Below are 21,558 nucleotides of genomic sequence, written 5' to 3'. Positions count from 1 at the left end.
CGCTTCAGTCGTATCTGACTCTGTGTGATCCCAGAGACAGCAGCCCACCAGGCTCCCCTGTCCCTGGGATTCTCCAGGCAAGAACACTGGAGTGGGTTGCCATTTCCTTCTCCAATGCATGAAAGTGAAAAGTGAAAGTGAAGTTGCTCCATTGTGTTTGACTCTTTGGAACCCCATGGACTGCAGCCCACCAGGCTCCTCTGCCCATGGGATTTTCCAGGCAAGAGTACTGGGTGGATTGCCTTCTCCATCCTTATACAGCTAGTAAGTTGAAAAACTCAGATTAAACCCAGGCTCATGTGTCTGTCCTTCTGATTAAAAGAAAAGAATCACTACACTCTTTTTCCATTTGAGCACCTATATATTTTCTGTTACAAAAATAGAAATGGGGTCTCTCCTCTTTAACAGTTAAAAGTTGAAATCTCTTAACAAAATTAATTCCATAGGTCAAAAATATACAGAAAGTACATATTTCTCCTTTACCTTAATTCCTTCACAAATATCATTGCATGGCTACAACATGTTAGACATTGTTGAATGTGCCACGGATACAGTGATAAACAGAGCAGTAAAGGTCTGATCTCTTGGAACTTATGTTGAGGTAAGCAGAAGTAGACAATAGACATGAAAAGAAAACAACGCTTACAGTGAGTGATAAGTGTCATAAAGAAAATAAAGAAGATGATTGGCTAGAGAAGTTCATAGTGTTAAAGGCTACTTTAGGTAGAGTGATCAGAAAAGACCTTGAGAAGATCTTTATGCCAAGACTTGAAGGCTGAAGAGGTAAGCCATGTAGAGATCTAGCATGCTGCTACTGCTGCTAAATCGCTTCAGTTGTATCTGACTATGTGTGATCCCAGAGACAGTAGCCCACCAGGCTTCCCCGTCCTTGGGATTCTCCAGGCAAGAATACTGGAATGGGTTGCCATTTCCTTCTCCAATGCATGAAAGTGAAAAGTGAAAGTGAAGTCGCTCAGTCGTGTCCAACTCTTAGCGACCCCATGGACTGCAGCCTACCAGGCTCCTCCATCCATGGGATTTTCCTAGCATCAGTTCAGTTCAGTTCAGTTGCTCAGTCGTGTCCGACTCTTTGCGACCCCATGAATCGCAGCATGCCAGGCCTCCCTGTCCATCACCAACTCCTAGAGTTCACCCAGACTCATATCCATTGAGTCAGTAATGCCATCCAACCATCTCATCCTCTGTCGTCCCCTTCTCCTCCTACCCCCAATCCCTCCCAGCATCAGTCATTTCCAATGAGTCAACTCTTCGAATGAGGTGGCCAAAGTACTGGAGTTTCAGCTTTAGCATCATTCCCTCCAAAGAACACCCAGGGCTGATCTGCTTCAGAATGGACTGGTTGGATCTCCTTGCAGTCCAAGGGACTCTCAAGAGTCTTCTCCAACACCACGGTTCAAAAGCATCAATTCTTCGGTGCTCAGCCTTCTTCACAGTCCAACTCTCACATCCATTCATGACCACAGAAAAAAACATAACCTTGACTAGACGAACCTTTGTTGGCAAAGTAATGTCTCTGCTTTTGAACATGCTATCTAGGTTGGTCACAACTTTCCTTCTAAGGAGTAAGCGTCTTTTAATTTCATGGCTGCAGTCACCATCTGCAGTGATTTTGGAGCCCAAAAAAATAAAGTATGACACTGTTTCCACTGTTTCCCCATCTATTTCCCATGAAGTGATGGGACCGGATGCCATGATCTTCGTTTTCTGAATGTTGAGCTATAAGCCAACTTTTTCACTCTCCACTTTCACTTTCATCAAGAGGCTTTTTAGTTCCTCTTCACTTTCTGCCATAAGGGTGCTGTCATCTGCATATCTGAGCTATTGATATTTCTCCTGGCAATCTTGATTCCAGCTTGTGCTTCACCCAGCCTAGCATTTCTCATGATGTTCTCTGCATATAAGTTAAATAAGCAGGGTGACAATATACAGCCTTGACGTACTCCTTTTCCTATTTGGAACCAGTCTGTTGTTCCATGTCCAGTTCTAACTGTTGCTTCCTGACCTGCATATAAGTTTCTCAAGAGGCAGGGCAGGTGGTCTGGTATTCCCATCTCTTGAAGAATTGTCCACAGTTTATTGTGATCCACACAGTCAAAGGTTTGGCATAGTCAATAAAGCAGAAATAGATGTTTTTCTGGAACTCCCTTGCTTTTTCCACGATCCAGCGGATATTGGCAATTTGATCTCTGGTTCCTCTGCCTTTTCTAAAACCAGCTTGAACATCAGGAAGTTCACGGTTCACATATTGCTGAAGCCTGGCTTGGAGAATTTTGAGCATTACTTTACTAGCATGTGAGATGAGTGCAATTGTGTGGTAGTTTGAGCATTCTTTGGCATTGCCTTTCTTTGGGATTGGAATGAAAACGGACTTTTTGCAGTCCTGTGGCCACTGGTGAGTTTTCCAAATTTGCTGGCATATTGAGTGCAGCACTTTCACAGCATCATCTTTCAGGATTTGAAATAGCTCAACTGGAATTCCATCACCTCCACTAGCTTTGTTTGTAGTGATGCTTTCTAAGGCCCACTTGACTTCACATTCCAGGATGTCTGGCTCTAGGTGAGTGATCACACCATCGTGATTATCTTGGTCATGAAGATCTTTTTTGTATAGTTCTTCAGTGTATTCTTGCCACCTCTTCTTAATATCTTCTGCTTGTGTTAGGTCCATACCATTTCTGTCCTTTATTGAGCCCATCTTTGCATGAAATGTTCCCTTGGTATCTCTAATTTTCTTCAAGAGATCTCTAGTCTTTCCCATTCTGTTGTTTTCCTCTATTTTTTTGCATTGATCGCTGAGGAAGGCTTTCTTATCTCTCCTTGCTATTCTTTGGAACTCTGCATTCAGATGCTTATATCTTTCCTTTTCTCCTTTGCTTTTCGCTTCTCTTCTTTTCACAGCTATTTGTAAGGCCTCTCCAGACAGCCATTTTGCTTTTTTGCATTTCTTTTCCATGGGGATGGTCTTGATCCCTGTCTCCTGTACAATGTCACGAACCTCATTCCATAGTTTATCAGGCACTCTATATATCAGATCTAGTCCCTTAAATCTATTTCTCACTTCCACTGTATAATCATAAGGGATTTGATTTAGGTCATACCTGAATGGTCTAGTGGTTTTCCCTACTTTCTTCAATTTAAGTCTGAATTTGGCAATGAGGAGTTCATGATCTGAGCCACAGTCAGCTCCTGGTCTTGTTTTTGCTGACTGTATAGAGCTTCTCCATCTTTGGCTGCAAAGAATATAATCAATCTGATTTCGGTGTTGACCATCTGCATAGGAGCCTATAAATCAAGGGGAACAGTTGATAGAAAGGCCCTAAAGTGGGAATAAGATAACGGAAATGGAAGAAGTGTAGTCTTTTCTCTGTCAAGCCAAATCACATCGATCTCAAGTTCTATGGTGGGGGTGGGGGGTAGGGAGAAAAAAAACAAGACAAAACTCTAACTGTAATTGGAAAAGCTTATAATGTATTCATTTCCAAATCTAGATCAAAGTGTAGAGTTTCATGGCGAAGTTCTATATTTGGAGGAATCTGTAAATAAGATTTCCTTTTCCTCTTGAGCAATTACTGGATAGTTACTTGTTGGGTCTTTGTATAGTCAATTATAGGGAGCACTTACAGGGGTTACCTTAGATAGCATAGTTTCCAAAAGGGTGATGTTAGAAAATTGAAATAATTCTTTTCCCTGCTACACTTATGAAAATATGTTGTTAAAAACATGCCAACTTAAAAATGGAAAAACAGAGATATAATTTACAATTATTTGTTACTCTGCTGATGTAGTCTTTCAGCCTACTCTGGTATGGCATTGGGTGCTGAGAATACTGTGCTAAGAAGAATCCTGAGGCCCTTTCTTAGCACAAGAGGAAGGAATATTGTGCTGGATTAGTGATGTTTCCTTCAGAAATGACTGGATGAACAAACATTCATTACTATTCCTGTGGTCAAATTAGACTCAATCCATAGTCCTTCTCATTACACCTACATAACTCTCAGTTAAATTTATATAGATTTCTCCACGCTTTTAGTCACTTAGCTTTTAGTTTATACAACACAAAATCCAAATGGTTAGTAACTCAAAGAGACTTCCAGAAACTCTCACACTACTAAAGCAATAACTAGTGTTGCTATCCCAACTTAAATGAGGCCATGGTCTATTAATATTTCATATGCTGTTTGAAAGGTACTTATAATCTTTATTCCATCATGGCTGTTCCTGATGTTAGCAAGTCATGCAGGGACATGGAGATGGAAAAAAGGCCCAGAATAAGTCCTCTACTTTCAAAATGGAACTCTATTAACAATAACAACAACAAAAAGCTCTTCTGTTTCTCTCTATTTTTGTCTCTGTCTTTCAAAATGAGATTCTGTTGTTATTCAATTGCTAAGTTGTGTCTGACTCTTTGTAACCCATGGACTGCAGCACACCAGGTTTCCCTGTCCTTCACTGTCTCCCAGACTTTGCTCAAGCTCGTGTCCATTGAGTTGGTGATGCCATTCAATCATCTCATCCTCTGCTGCCCACTTCTCCTCCTGCCCTCAATCTTTCCCAGCATCAGGGTCTTTTCCAGTGAGTCAGCTCTTCACATCAGGTAGTCAAAGTATTGGAGCTTCAGCTTCAGCATCAATCCTTCCAATGAATATTCAGGATTGATTTCCTTTAGGATGGACTGGTTTGATTTCCTTGCTGGCCAAAGGGCTCACAATACAATATTGTAAAGTAATTAACCTCCAATTAAAATATAAATAAATTTATATATAAAAAAAAGACCAGTACCGCAGTTTGAGAGCATCAGCTCTTCCGCACTCAGCCTTGTTTATAGTCCAATTCTCACACTTGTACATGACTACTGGAAAAAGCATAGCTTTGACTGTGTGGACTTTTGTTGGCAAAGTGATGTCTCCACTTTTTAATGTGCTGTCTAGGTTGGTCATAACTTTTCTTCCAAGGAGCAAGCGTCTTTTAATTTCATGCCTGCAGTCATTGTCCTCAGTGATTTTGGAGTTCAAGCAAGTAAAATAAGAGATGGACCAGACAGTTTTCCAGCAGAATAGCATAGCAGATATTGTTACTGACTTTTCTGCTAAAAACAAATACGAGTAGTGGATAAAATCTAAAAACTAACTTGCAACATACATTAATACATGAGTTTAGGAGGAAATGGCAGCTCACTCCAGTATTCTTGCTTGGGAAATCCCATAGACAGAGAAGCCTAGTGGGTTACAAGAGTTGGACACAAATGAGCATTGTAGTAAACTTATATCTATTATTAAGTTCTAGATTAAAGGGAATAAACCCATAAATATTATAGAATATAGATTATAAAATATTATATAAGCTTGATTATTTAGCTTTTAACTTAGTCAAGTGCCTAAACATCTTTAGTGTTTAATGTTCTTATGGGTAAAGTTACTGATTGTCTAGAATGCCGGCAATACGGGAGACCTGGGTTCGATCCCTGGGTTGGGTAGATCCCTTGGAGGAGGACATGTCAACCCACTCCAGTATTATTGCCTGGAGAATCCACATGGACAGAGGAGCCTGGTGGGCTATAGTCCATGGGGTTGCAAAGAGTTGGACATGACTGAGCGACTAAGCCTGACTTAGTTGGATACAAGCAACAATAAGCAAAATATGTATCATTTTGTTATATATATATATATGTTAATATACTTTTGTTGTATATATATATATATATATATATTCCTCCCATGTGCATTAAAGCTCTCTATCCAGAGGAGAAATATTGTGTAACATCCCTTATATATGGAATCTAAAGAGAAATGATACAAATAAATTTACTTACAAAACAGAAAGAGACTCATAGACTTACAAAACATACTATGGTTGTCAGGGAGAAGGATGAGGGGAATGGATAGTTAGGGAATTTGAGATGGATACGTACACACTGCCATATTTAAAATGGATAACCCACAAGGACCTACTGTATAGCACAGGGAACTCTGCTGAAAGTTATATGGCAGGTGACTAGGAGGGGAGTTTGAGGGAGAATGGATACATGTGTATGTATGGCTGAGTCCCTTCACTGTTCACCTGGAACTATCACATTTTTAATTAGCTATGTGCTGTGCTGAGTTGCTCAGCTGTGCCCAACTCTTTGTTACCTATGGACTGTAGCCCATCAGGTTCCTTTGTCTATGGGGATTCTCAGGGCAAGAATACTGGAATGGGTTGCCATGTCTTCTTCCAGGGGATCTTCCCAACCCAGGGATCGAACCCAGGTCTCTCATATTGCAGGCAGATTCTCTACCGTCTGAATCACCAAGGAAGCCCTTAATTGGCTATACCCCAATACAAGATAAAAAGTTTTTTTTAAAAGGCCCTCTATCCATAGAAATCTAAATAAATTTGAAATCTTACTTCTCCAGCCTTTGAGAAATAAGAGCCTGCTCTGTGATTTTTGTGAATTCTGAGATTTTGGGGTTTTTTTGAAATGAGATAACTTCAAGTAAATTCAAACTGGGTGTAAGTGTGATTCCCTCCATGTTCGCTGTGTGTCTTTGGGTGGATTGTTCAAACTCTTAATGCCTCTCTGTATTCATAAGTCCTGTGCCCTTAATCAGGTTCCTGCAAAATCCAGCAAGTCTCTACACCAAATCAGACTGAACAACCCCCAAAATAACAAAACAAACCATAACAAAATAAACAAGAATCCAAAATCCTGCTTGGACCTAAGCATTTAACTAGTTAAGCCTCCTCTTTCTTTTTTCTCTTTCTTTTTTATTGAACTATAGTTGACTGATTCTGTATGTTTTCACTTATATGTGAAATCTAAAAAATAAACAAATATAACAAAATCCAGAAACAGACTCACAGATACAGACTCACAGATACAGAGAATAAACTAGTGGTTACTAGAGGGGACAAAATAGATCGAGAGGATTAAGAAGCATAAGCTGCTAGGTATAAAATAAATAAATTACAAGGATGTAATATACAGCAAAGGGAAGACAGTCAATGTAGTGTTATATCTTTGTATAGAGTATAATACATGAAAATATTGAATTACTATGTGGTACACCTGGAGCTAATATGATATTGTGGTTAAGCCTTCTTGCAACCTCTCTCTTCTTCCTGTTTGTCTTTTTACTTTACAGAGTAACAGAATAATCTTTTCCTTCTGTCTTGCATGAAACTTCTAAGTTCACATTTAGGTGTTGTCAGACCCATACCTTTAGCCCTATTTGACCAGTTTGTAAGCAACATGCAAATATGGCTTCTTTCCCAATAGAAATTCTTGTCATCATTATATCTATGATTTTTTTTTATCTTCAAGAAAAGCTAAATGTTCAATTAAAATTTCTATGATTTCAAACCTAGAAAAATAATTGCAAGAAGCTGTTTTCACAAAAATCTTTACAGAGAAAATGAAAATTACTTCATTCATGTCTTTCCAAGTATGAGTACATATGTATAAAAGTATATTTAAAAACTTTTTAGTAAAATAAAATAATCAGTGAAATGAAAAACCTTCCAAATGAACAGCTTGCATTATGAATTATTTTAAAACTCTGATTAGAACTATTGAAAGTGAAAGTCACTCAGTCATGTCCCACTTTTTGCCACCCTATGGACTATACACTCCATGGAATCCTCCAGGCCAGAATACTGGAGTCGGTAGCTGTTCCCTTCTCCAGGGCATCTTCCCAACCCAAGGATTGAACCCAGGTCTCTCACATTGCAGGTGGATTCTTTGCCAGCTGAGCCACAAGGGAAGCCCAAGGATACTGGAGTGGGTAGCCTATCCCTTCTCCAGGTGATCTTCCCAACCCAGGGATTGAACCAGGGTCTCCTGCATTGCAAGCAGATTCTTTACCAACTAAGCTATCAGGGAAGCCAAAACTATTGAGTTACAGTAATTGGTAATAGTCAGGGAATGACATATAGCTTTCAAAACATATCATTAAAAAGCATACGGAAGGGTAACAGAAAAAATAGTGAAACAGAAGAGTTGAGAGGTAATTAGAGAATTAGAATAAAGTTAACTAATACTCTTGATTAATTAATTTAATGTATTCATTTACAAAATGTATATATTCCTTCTAAAATGTGTGTATATATATATAAAGTCAATACTAATTACTCCTACCATTAATACTACTATCATTTATTAATAAAATACTATGTTCTGAGCAAAATATTAGCTTCATATTTATCATTGCATTTAATTCTCTAAAATACACACACACACACACACACACATATATAAAGGTTACTACTACTAAGTCACTCTAGTCGTGTCCGACTCTGTGCGACCCCATAGATAGCAGCCCACCAGGCTCCCCCATTAGATAGCATTAATATCCTCATTTTATAAATGTAGGACCTCAAAGAACTGAGAGTTTGAGGAACCTCCCTAAGGACATTCAGCTACAGTGGGGCACATATCCTTACACACTTCCATGAATCCCAACACTCTGCATAGACACACAAAACCTGGATCCAAATGCTGGCCCTGCCATCTATTTACTCTGTGACACTAGTAAGTTAGTTATCATTTTTAAGGTTTAGTTTCCTCTATTACAAAATGGTCATAACACCTGCCTCTTAGGGTGGCTGTGTGAATTAAATAAGACTGTTTTTGCTCAGCACACAACAATGACTTGTATATGGCAAAAGCTCAGAAAATTATAATATTACATATTGGTTTAAAAAAGTTGCATTACTGTCACTTCCGTAGTTACAATACAATAAGAGTTTTGTCAATTCCTCCTGGATAAGGAAATGGAATAATTATATCAGAATTCCATTACCTAGGTGCATATAATTATGTTTAGGCTGCAGTTCAATTCATTTGTTGTTTATTCATTCTCAGTTAAAACTTTGAATGCATTTTGAAGTAAAAATTCAAGCAATCTTTGTAGGTATTAAACAGGATGGATCTAATTGACAATAAAGTTATGACTTTGGCATCCAGAATGGGTATAATAGGAACCCCTTTGAAGAATCAGGCTTATTTCGGCCTGAGTGTGACAAGTTCTACTAAATAAAAGTTTTCTTATTTGGAGTCCTCTACTGTTTCAACATATAAAATAGATTCAATACAAAATATAGAATAGAATCAAGGGATTAGATCTGATAGACAGATTGCCTGAAAAACTCTGGACAGAAGTTCATGACCTTGTATAGGAGGCAGTGATCAAGACCATCCCCAAGAAAAAGAAATGCAAAAAGGAAAAATGGTTGTCTGAGGAGGCTTTACAAATAGCTGAGAAAAGAAGAGAAGCTAAAGGCGAAGGAGAAAAGGAAAGATATATCCATCTGAATGCAAAGTTCCAAAGAATAGCAAGGAGAGATAAGAAAGCCTTTCTCAGTGATCAATGCAAAGAGATAGAGGAAAACAACAAAATGGGAAAGACTAGAGATCTCTTCAAGAAAATCAGAGATACCAAAGGAATATTTCATGCAAAGATGGGCATAATAAATGACAGACAGTGTATGGACCTAACAGAAGCAGAAGATATTAAGAAGAGGTGGCAAGAATACACAGAAGAACTTTACAAAAAAGATCTTCATGACCCAGATAACCATAATGGTGTGATCACTCACCTAGAGACAGACATCCTGGAATGTGAAGTCAAGTGGGCCTTAGGAAGCATTACTATGAACAAAGCTACTGGAGGTGACAGAATTCCAGTTGAGCTCTTTCAAATCCTGAAAGATGATGCTGTGAAAGTGCTGCACTCAATATGCCAGCAAATCTGGAAAACTCAGCAGTGGCCCAGGACTGGAAAAGGTCAGTTTTCATTCCAATCCCAAAGAAAGGCATTGACAAAGAATGTTCAAACTACTGCACAATTGCACGCATTTCACATGCTAGCAAGTAATGCTCAAAATTCTCCAACCCAATCTTCAACAGTACGTGAACTGTGAACTTCCAGTTGTTTAAGCTGGATTTAGAAAAGGCAGAGGAACCAGAGATCAAATTGCCAACATCCATTGGATCATCAAAAAAGCAAGAGTTTCAGAAAAACATCTACTTCTGCTTTATTGACTGTGGCAAAGCATTGACTGTGTGGATCACAACAAACTGTGGAAAATTCTGAAAGAGATGGGAATACCAGACCACCTGACCTGCCTCCTGAGAATCTGTATGCAGGTCAAGAACCATCTGTTAGAACTGGACATGGAACTACAGACTGGTTCCAAATTGGGAAAGGAGTACGTTAAGGCTGTATATTGTCACTCTGCTTATTTAGCTTATATGCAGAGTACATCATGCGAAATGCCAGGAATCAAGCTGGAATCATGATTGCTGGGAGATATATCAATAACCTCAGATAAGCAGATGACACCACCCTTATGGCAGAAAGCGAAGAAGACTAAAGAGCCTCTTGATGAAAGTGAAAGAGGAGAGTGAAAAAGTTGGCTGAAAACTCAACATTCAGAAAACTAAGATCATGGCATCTGGTCCCATCACTTCATGGCAAATAGATGGGGAAACAGTGGAAACAGTGTCAGACTTTATTTTCTTGGGCTCCAAAATCACTGCAGATGGTGACTTCAGCCATGAAATTTAAAGTCACTTGCTCTTTGATAGAAAAGCTCTGACCAACCTAGACAGCATATTAAAAAGCAGAGACATTACTTTGCCAACGAAGGTCTGTCTGGTCAAACCTATGGTTTTTCCAGTAGTCACGTATGGATGTGAGAGTTGGACTATAAAGAAAGCTGAGCTCTGAAGAATTGATGCTTTTGAACCGTTGTGTTGGAGAAGACTCTTGAGAGTCCCTTGGACTGCAAGGAGATTCTACCAGTCCATCCTAAAGGAGATCAGTCCTGAATATTCATTGGAAGGACTGATATTGAAGCTGAAACTCCAATACTTTGGCCACCTGATGTGAAGAACGAACTTATTTGAAAATACTCTGATATGGGAAAGATTGAAGGCAGGAGGAGAAGGGGACAACAGAGGATGACATGGTTGGATGGCATCACCAACTTGATGGACATGAGTTTGAGCAGGCTCTGGGAGTTGGTGATGGACAGGGAAGCCTGGCCTGCTGCAGTCCATGGGGGTCTCAGAGCCAGACACGACTGAGCAACTGAACTGGACTGATTGTTTCAACAGGAATTAGAAAATGTTATAAATAATTGTTTTAAATTTCTCTACTAACCTTTTTCTTTTAAAAAATATAATAGCTTTATTGAGGTATAGTTTATATAACATAAAATTCATACCAAAGTTTTAAGTGTAAAATTCAATAGTTTTTAGTATATTTGTAGTGCAGTGTAATACAATCTAGCTTTAGAAAATTTTCATCACCCAGAAAAGATCCCCTGTGCCCATTTGCATTCATCCCTGTTCCCATCCCCAGGTCCCAGGCAACCACTAATATACTCTGTATCTCTATAGACTTGCCTTTTCTGAATTTTTTCATATAAATGGAATCACACAGTATATGGTTTTATTCACTCTAATAACTTTTTAATCACAGTTAATTTCCCAAAAGACACATGAAAACTATACTTCATATACTGAAGAGCTCTTCTAAATGATGATGTTATGTTTATAGAAGAAAATTTTCCAAAATGTTCATTGTCCTTAGATATGACCCTTTAATCCTTTCTAGAATAAGTCAAGTTATAACCAGTACAAGTATTTCAGGAAATCAAATGATATTCATTTGAATGCATGACTCAGTTCACTTCAGTTCAGTCACTCAGTCATGTCCAACTCTTTGCGTCCCCATGGACTGCAGCATGCCAGGCCTCCTTGTCCATCACCAACTCCTGGAGCCCACTCAACCTCATGTCCACTGAGTCAGTGATGCCATCCAACCATCTCATCCTTTGTTGTCCCCTTCTCCTGCTGGCTTCAATCTTTCCCAGCATAGGATCTTTTCAAATGAGTCACTTCTTCACATCAGGTGGCCAAAGTATTGGAGTTTCAGTTTCAGCTTCAGTCCTTCCAATGGGTATTCAGGACTGATTTCCTCTAGGATGGACTGGTTAGATCTTCTTGCAGTCCAAGGGACTCTCAAGAGTCTTCTCCAACACCACAGTTCAAAAGCATCAATTCTTCGGCACTCAGCCTTCTTTTTAGTCCAACTCTCACATCTGTACATGACTACTGGAAAAACCATAGCTTTGATTTGATGGACCTTTGTTGTTCTACGTTTATTTGCAACCTAGGCAAAAGATGGATCGTATTACTGGTAAAGAATCTCCCTGACAATGCAGGAGATGTAAGAGATGCAGCTTCAACCCCTGGGTTGGAAAGATCCCCTGGAGAAGGAAATGGCAACCCACTTCAGTATTCTTTCTGGGAGACTCCCATGTACAGAGAAGCCTGGTGGGTTACAGACTATGTGTCGCACAGAGATAACAGAACGTCTGAGCAAGCAAGGAAGCAAAAGACACGAATTTATAAGTAACAAAAATGATAGCAATGAAAAACATAAGAAGAAGGTATCGATAAATATCAAGACACAAGCATTCTTGAAATTGAAGTGAGAGCTCAGATACTAAAAAGTATGTGGAAACTGAGATTTTACTGAGATGGTCTGTGACCTCAAGTGTGAACCAAAAAACTTATGGAATGCTGAGTTAGGTCCTCATTACTTCTCATGTGTTGGGAGAAGATGAATTAAAGCACAATTTAGACCATTAATATATCATTTGGATCTTTGGCTGCTTGTCTTTTTCCCAGAAGTGGATTAAAATACAAATTCATAAAGTTGTTATGGGCTGAGTACATATGTTGCCTGATTTTTCTTGCCAAACACTAATGAGGAGACATAAACCTGATACACTGAAATCGGACTTTTTCAACAATGAAGCCAAAGTCACTTGTAAAAAAGCATACTAAGCAGTATGTTGCTGCATAAAAACTGAACCATCCATTTCAGGGTATGAAAGCTGTCTGACAAGCTAAGTTCTGGTAATTCCCTCCTGAGACTGTCAGCATGCCCCCTGAAAAAGACAAATGAAGAAAGAATTTTTATTTCTTAGAATTTTAAGATCCTGGAATGCTTTTATGAATCATTAGCTTTAGGGAATCCTTTTGGTTTGGAAGAGAAATGATTTGGCTAAATGAAGTCTAAGTTTTGACAAACAATTGTTTTCTAACATTTTAAAATTTCCATTATAAATTTCTCTGATACAAATTGTTTTATGATTTTTTAATGCTGATAATTATTTCAAAATTCTATATCTTCTTATTCATTTGCAGTTAGATATATCTTTTCACTGTTCACAGTTATAACTGTTCACACAGTTCTCAGGGTTATGGGGAAGATGGTTCTTTGTCTTTCCCGTTAAAAGCTTATTCTAAGAACCAGCAAGCTTTTACTTCCACATTCTGTTGCCGAGGGGAATTCCTGGTGGCTCAGTGGTAAAGAATCTGCCTGTAATGCAGGAGACCACAGTTCGATCCCTGGGTTGGGAAGATCCCTTGGAGAAGGAAATGGCAACCCACTCCAGTATTCTTGCCTGGGAAATCCCATGGACAGAAGAGCCTGGTGGGCTACAGTCCATGGGGTCACAAGAGTTGGACACGACTGAGTGACTAGACCACCATGACCACATGTTGCCCAAAGCAGGTCACAAAGCAGCTCAGTTTCAGAGGCAGGCAGAGTGACTTCTCTTGATGGGAGCAGTTGCAAAGTATCATTGCAAACGGACATGGATAAAGGACAAAGTGGAGAATGGTAGCCATTATTTTGCAATTTAAGTATTTACCATATAGAACCTAAAAATTTTGCTTATTTTTTGACAATTAGAGATTTTATTTCTGAGGGGAATTATTGACTTTACTATTTTTACTCTTTTAGATTATAAAAATATCCATATTTTAAAAAAGTTTCTTTTTTGCATCACTAATGAGGTTAAGAGTAACTTAGGAATGCCTCATCTCACTGTAGTATCCAAAATATTCTGGAAATTTTAGTGAATGAAAGTAATATCAGTGCTTTGTGGTGACCTACCTAAATGGAAAGGAAGTCTAAAAGAGAAGGGATGAATGTATGTTTAGTTGATTCACTTCGCTGTACAGTAGAAATTAACATAACATTGTAAAGCACCTATACTTCAGTAAGAATTAATTAAAAAACAACAGCAACAAAAAACCAAAAAAGTATATATTATGCATGCTAAGTCGCTTCAGTTGTGTCCAACCCTTTGCAACCCTATGGACTGCAGCCTGCCAGGCTTCTCTGTCCAAGGGATTCTCCAAACAAGAATACTGGAGAGGGTTGCCATTCACTTTTCCAGGGGATCGTCCTGATTCAGGGATGGAATCCGAGTCTCTTTACGTCTCCCGTATTGGCAGGCAGGTTCTTTACCACTAGTGCCACCTGGAAACCCCAAAACATGTGCTTCGAGAAATAGCCAAGTTAAAACTAGAGAGGTCCGTCGGGATATATTATAGAAGCTCTAAGTACTGGAAAAAAGAAAAACTATTTTATTTGCATATGAACTGATAATTTACTTAGAAAATCAGAGATAGTTAACCGAAACCAATATAAAATATCTATACAAAAATACAATAATAGCTAGACAGCAAAAACTAACACAATATAGTAAAGCAATTTTACTCCAATTAACAAAAATAGCTTGGTCTTGCATTGGCAATAACCTATTGGAATATTTCACATGCAACCTTTATTTGAATTCTGCTTTTTTAAAATTATAACTCTCCTCCAAACACTTTTTATGAGAAAGTTTTCTAAAATAACATAAACTAACATAAAAAACCAGAGATTACATTGCTGAAGGAAATTTATTATTACAAAATAAATGTATTAAAATTTTAAGCAAAATACCAGTGGGTTACTTTTGATTCTTTGAAATTTTACCTTAAATATAAAGATTAACATTCAGCTGGTAAAGAATCCGCCTGCAGTGGGGAGACCTGGGTTCAATCCCTGTGTTGGGAAGATCACCTGGAGAAGGGCATGGCAACCCACTCCAGTATTCTTGCCTGGAGAATTCCATGCAAGAGAAGCCTGGCAGGCTACAGTCCATGAGGTCAGAAAGAGTTGGACATGACTGAGTGATTTTCACTTCACTTCACATTACCCAAGATAATTTTGAAGAGGAAAAATAAACAGCAGAACTTGCATTATTAGATATAAAGTTGCAATAATTAAATCTTATATCATTGATACAGTGATGCATAATGAAAAGTAATAACTTCAGAAACACACCCTTACACAAATGTGTATACTGCATATAGTATGATATTTTCTAAATTTTCTACAATGGGTGCCTATGCTTTGTTTTTCTTTTAGGTGTTTTTTTTTTTTTTTAATGGAACATTTTAAAAGTCTTTGTTGAATTTGTTACAATATTGCATTTGTTCTCTGTTTTTGTTTTCTGGCTTCAAGGCATGGGAGACTTAGGTCCCTAACCAGGCATTGATCCCACATCCCCTGCACTGGAAGGCAAAGTCTTAACCAGTGGACCACCAGGAAAGTCTCATGTCTGCACTTGCTTTAACTACATGATTCTAAAATTTTCTGTGCAAACATGCACCTCTCTGACATCTACCTCCTATCTTTCTAGGTCACAGATGCTGGCACCCTTTCAGATCTTTGAGCTGCTGATTCATTAAACCACCATGTTTCATCACTGTTTACTATTCTGTTTATATAGTCAGTTCTCTCTTTATCCAGCTAAGAGTCCATGGTGCATGCATTATAATTGTTCACTTGCATACCTTTTCAAATTTCTTGCACACATCCTGTCACACTCATGAAAAAAAATTCCAATGTGGTTTCAACCCAACATTCCTTTTATTGTTTTTTACATAGCAATGACTGATTTTGGCTAGAGAAAAAGAAAACTAGAACGACTGGATTAAAAAAAAAGACTATAAACTCCTTTGTACCTATATCAGATCAGATCAGATCAGTCGCTTAGTCGTGTCCGACTCTTTGCAACCCCATGAATCACAGAACTCCAGGCCTCCCTGTCCATCACCATCTCCTGGAGTTCACTCAGACTCACGTCCATCGAGTCAGTGATGCCATCCAGCCATCTCATCCTCTGTCGTCCCCTTCTCCTCCTGCCCCCAATCCCTCCCAGCATCAGAGTCTTTTCCAATGAGTCAACTCTTCACATGAGGTGGCCAAAGTACTGGAGTTTCAGCTTTAGCATCATTCCTTCCAAAGAAATCCCAGGGCTGATCTCCTTCAGAATGGACTGGTTGGATCTCCTTGCAGTCCAAGGGACTCTCAAGAGTCTTCTCCAACACCACAGTTCAAAAGCATCAATTCTTCGGCGCTCAGCCTTCTTCACAGTCCAACTCATATAGCACTTACATAGTAATTGTCTATGATAAGCTCTTTCTCTCTCCCACACTCCCAATTTTTTTCATATCTTCTCTCCTCAAACTTTCAACAATAACCCCTTTCTCATATTCAAAGATTTTCTCTCTGAAAGTAGAGCAATTGGGGAATTTCCTCTGCTTGTCACTAATATTAATAAATATTTTTTATATTGGGAATATCCTCTGCTTGTCACCAAAATTAAAAACATATATATTTTTCTCTGTGTACTTTCCTATTTTATATTGTAGTATTTGAAGTCCTTTCAGGCTGGACGTCATATCTTTATCTAAATTTGTATGCTTAATATGATATCTCAAAGGTATATAATTAACACAGTTTTGTATTTGAGGTGATTAAATAAAGTCTAGCAATATAATCTGCCAAGGTACTATTTATTCAACCATGCTTCACAAAAAGTGTCACCATGCAAAAAAATAATATTAGTGATAAGACCTAACTTCTAAAGACTATTTCAGTTCAGTTCAGTTCAGTCACTCGGTCATGTCCTACTCTTTGTGGCACCATGAATCGCAGCACGACAGGCCTCCCTGTCCATCACCAACTCCCGGAGTTCACCCAAACTCATGTCCATCGAGTTGGTGATGCCATCCAGCCATCCCATCCTCTGTCGTCGCCTTTTCCTCCTGCCCACAATCCCTCCCAGTATCAGAGTCTTTTCCAATGAGTCAACTCTTCTCATGAGGTGGCCAAAATATTGGAGTTTCAGCTTTAGCATAAGTCTTTCCAAAGAACACCCAGGACTGATCTCCTTTAGAATATACCTGTGTGGCGGATTCATTTTGATATTTGGCAAAACTAATACAATCATGTAAAGTTTAAAAATAAAATAAATTAAAAAAAAAAAAAAAAGAATGGACTGGTTGGATCTCCTTGCAGTCTAAGGAACTCTCAAGAGTCGTCTCCAACACCATAGCTCAAAAGCATCAATTCTTCAGCTCTCAGCCTTCTTCACAGTCCAACTCTCACATCCATACATGACCACTGGAAAAACCATAGCCTTGACTAGACGGACATTTCTTGGCAAAGTAATGTCTCTGCTTTTGAACATGCTATCTAGGTTGGTCATAACTTTCCTTCCAAGGAGTAACCGTCTTTTAATTTCATGGCTGTAGTCACCATCTGCAGTGATTTTGGAGCCCCAAAAAATAAAGTCTGACACTGTTTCCACTGTTTCTCCATCTAATTCCCATGAAGTGATGGGACCAGATGCCATGATCTTCATTTTTTTGAGTGTTGATCTTTAAGCCAACTTTTTCACTCTCCACTTTCACCTTCATCAAGAGGCTTTTTAGTTCCTCTTCGCTTTCTGCCATAAGGGTGCTGTCATCTGCATATCTGAGGTTATTGATATTTCTCCTGGCAATCTTGATTCCAGCTTGTGCTTCTTCCAGCCCAGCACTTCTCACGATGTACTCTGCATAGAAGTTAAATAAACAGGGTGACAATATACAGCCTTGACGTACCCCTTTTCCTATTTGGAACCAGTCTGATGTTCCATGTCCAGTTTTAACTGTTGCTTCATGACCTGCATATAGGTTTCTCAAGAGGCAGGTCAGGTGGTCTGGTATTCCCATTTCTTTCAGAATTTTCCACAGTTTATTGTGATCCACACAGTCAAAGGCTTTGGCATAGTCAATAAAGCAGAAATAGATGTCTTTCTGGAACTCTCTTGCTTTTTCCATGATCCAGCAGATGTTGGCAATTTGATCTCTGGTTCCTCTGCCTTTTCTAAAACCAGCATGTACATCTGGAATTTCATGGTTCACATATTGCTGAAGCCTGGCTTGGAGAATTTTGAGCATTACTTTACTAGCATGTGAGATGAGTGCAATTGTGCAGTACTTTGAGCATTCTTTGGCATTGCCTTTCTTTTGGATTGGAATGAAAACTGACCATTTCCAGTCCTGTGGCCACTGCTGAGTTTTCCAAATTTGCTGGCATATTGAGTGCAGCACTTTCACAGCATCATCTTTCAGGATTTGAAATAGCTCAACTGGAATTCCATCACCTCCACTAGCTTTGTTTGTAGTGATGCTTTCTAAGGCCCACTTGACTTCACATTCCAGGATGTCTGGCTCTAGGTCAGTGATCACACCATCGTGATTATCTGGTTCGTGAAGATCTTTTTTGTACAGTTCTTCTGTTTATTCTTGCCACCTCTTCTTAATATCTTCTGCTTCCTTAGGTCTATACCATTTCTGTCCTTTATCGAGCCCATCTTTGCATGAAATGTTCCCTTGGTATCTCTAATTTTCTTGAAGAGATCTCTAGTCTTTCCCATTCTGTTGTTTTCCTTTATTTCTTTGCATTGATCGCTTTCTTATCTCTTCTTGCTATTCTTTGGAACTCTGCATTCAGATGCTTATATATTTCCTTTTCTCCTTTGCTTTTCACTTCCCTTCTTTTCACAGCTAACTTGTAAGGCCTCCTCAGACAGCCTTTTTGGTTTTTTGCATTTCTTTTCCTTTGGATAGTCTTGATCCCTGTCTCCTGTACAATGTCATGAACCTCTGTCCATAGTTCATCAGGCAGTCTGTCTATCAGATCTAGTGCCTTAAATCTATTTCTCACTTCCACTGTATAATCATAAGGGATTTGATTTAGGTCATACCTGAATGGTCTAGTGGTTTTCCCTACTTTCTTCAATTTAAGTCTGAATTTGGCAATAAGGAGTTCATGATCTGAGCCAGTCAGCTCCTGGTCTTGTTTGTGCTGACTGTATAGAACTTCTCCATCTTTGGCTGCAAAGAACATAATCATGCTGATTTCGGTGTTTCAGTGTGTCTGCCCTCTGATGCCCTCTCGCAACACCTACCATCTTACTTGGGTTTCTCTTACCCTGGACATGGGGTGTCTCTTCACAGCTGCTCCAGCAAAGCACAGCTGCTGCTCCTTAGCTTGGAAGAGGGGTATCTCCTCACGGCAGCCCCTCCTGACCTTGAACGTGGAATAGCTCCTCTCAGCCCTCCTGCGCCCACGCAGTCAAAAAGAGTGTTTACTATGTGTCTAATCTTGTCCCATTTAATTCTAACAGGAGTCCCACAATGTAGGTAACATTAATTATCCTATTTTATAGATAAGAAAACCAAAGCAGGGGGTACTAGGGTGCAGGCTTACATGGTTAACATGTCAGAATTCCAACAGAATATAATGGCAATATTTGTTTATTATGCAGGGATTAATGGATGGTACGAAGGGGCACCAGAAGGGATACTGCCTGAAGCCAGGGCTATGAATACTGACACTGACACTATTCCTGCCACAAACCTCTCCTCAACCCCAAGTAGCAGAATTTATCAAAGCCCAAGAGGGAGAGAAAAATATACAGACTGAAAACATGCTGGAGAAGAGTGGCTACCTGATGTCAAGGCGACAGAAAGAGCTGTAAGTAGAAGGAGGATCAAGGGAATAAATACCTTACTGCTGGAGCCTCATACTGACTATATCTAACTAGGGCCAGAGCCCTGATACCATGCATGTAGTCACATAGAACCAGCCTTCTTAGGCAGAGAGGAGGGTGCAGAGAAGAGCAGAAGAGGCTCTGAAGAAATAAAACCAAGGTATGAGGAATAGTTACTAATAATGCTGGGATCTGTACCCACGCTGTTGACTATATATACCTAACTTGGGCTTCCCAGGTGACTCAGTGATAAAGAATCCATCTGCCAATGCAGGGGATGTGGGTTTGATCCCTGGGTTGGGAAGGTCCCCTGGAGAAGGAAGAGGCTGCCCAGGCCAGTATTCTTGCCTGGAGAATCCAGTGGACAGAGGAGTTTGGTGGGTTACAGTCCATGGGGTTGCAAAGAGTTGGACACAACTGAGCCACTAAAGAACAACAACAACTTGACTATGAAGCCTCTGCTTGGCTTGTGGGGCAGCAGGCGGGAAGGGAGGCTATGTTTTCAATTCAGATTCCAAAAACAAAATGATTCTTATGAACAGGGGATTTTTATTTCCTTTCCACCATTAACATTGATGGAACATTCATCTTATACACCTAATACAATTGCCTAGGAGAATAGGGGACCATTTGGGAATAAGAGAAAAATGACTACAATGGTACATATGGATTCTCTTTAGCAAGCTTATAGGCACTTAGAATTTTGCAGGGTGTTATTGGTTTGGATCAAAGGGCTTCAGGTACCTTAGAAGACTAAGAAACCATAAATAATAGAGGCTGACAGTGTGGTCATCCCAGTGGAATAACTGCATCCTGACAATGAGGATATGACAAAGCCAGAACACAGTCTCATCAATTAACAAGACTAATTATGGGTTAAAACCACATCCTTAGTGAGAAGAAACTATAAATTGATATCTGAACTCACTATATAGTGAGGTTCTATAATTCATTGAATATGAATGTGTAATAAATTATTTATCATTCTCATTATAGACTGGATTCTGTCAACTTCAAAAGATCTTTTCATTGCCTCCATACAATCCTAAGTTAGAAAACTCGTCTATATTTTTTTTAAATATAGGCTTCTGAATACAGTTAATCACTTAATACTATGCTTTGGAGGGACTCGTTCAAATATACTTAATGGGAGATGAGAGTGTACTGGGTGCTGTCCTAGGTGCTGGAATAATACTGAACAAAGTAAGAACCTGACCTCATGCAGTTCACAGTCTAATGAAGAAGACAGACAACTTCTCCATCCAGAAATCTGGAATGAACTTATCCTTTACCATCTGTGCATTTTCTCTTATTCCTCGACCTCGCCTTCTTGGAGGATTTTGTGGACCTTCTGGAGAAAACTAAGACTTATCCAAGGGTTTAGTAAGTGTCCACCTCTTCTTCCTCAGACCCCAAAGAGAGGTGATGGCACCCCACCCAGCCGTCAGTAAGCAAATGAACAAAAGAAGTCCATGCAGCATTACCTAGAATGTGAAAGGCAGGGTGACCACATGGAAAGTTACAAGGATTAAGTAAAAGATAACTATTATAAAAGTAGAAAAGTCCTAAATATTGCTATTCAATGCTGAACACATTTCAGACATATGGAAACGGGAAGTAAGAGACCAGTGTGTTAAAGGAAAATTTCAGGACATTCACTCATTTTCATATTTAATGAATATTTATTGGGAACCTATAAGCAAATCACTGTTCCAGGCACTGACAATGAGTCGTAAATAAGATAAGGTCCCTGCTCTCAGTAAAATGCTTTTCAGTAAAGAAAGAAGAATCATAAATATGTAAACAAATAATTGCAAG

The 21,558-nt window shown here is 39.1% G+C and overlaps 1 protein-coding gene across 1 annotated transcript in view; it reads right to left on the bottom strand.

The window, feature by feature from the left end:
- The window catches only part of CFAP299 (cilia and flagella associated protein 299), a 696,770-nt gene that overhangs the window by 111,414 nt on the left and 563,798 nt on the right, over window positions 1–21,558 (bottom strand). The gene's annotated exons all lie outside the window — the stretch shown is intronic.

Source organism: Bubalus kerabau, chromosome 7 (assembly GCF_029407905.1).
Source record: "Bubalus kerabau isolate K-KA32 ecotype Philippines breed swamp buffalo chromosome 7, PCC_UOA_SB_1v2, whole genome shotgun sequence".
In the NCBI taxonomy this organism is placed as follows: Eukaryota; Metazoa; Chordata; class Mammalia; order Artiodactyla; family Bovidae; genus Bubalus; species Bubalus kerabau.
The sequence above is the reverse complement of the archived record's forward strand: the minus strand, read 5'-3'. Positions and strand labels throughout refer to the sequence as shown.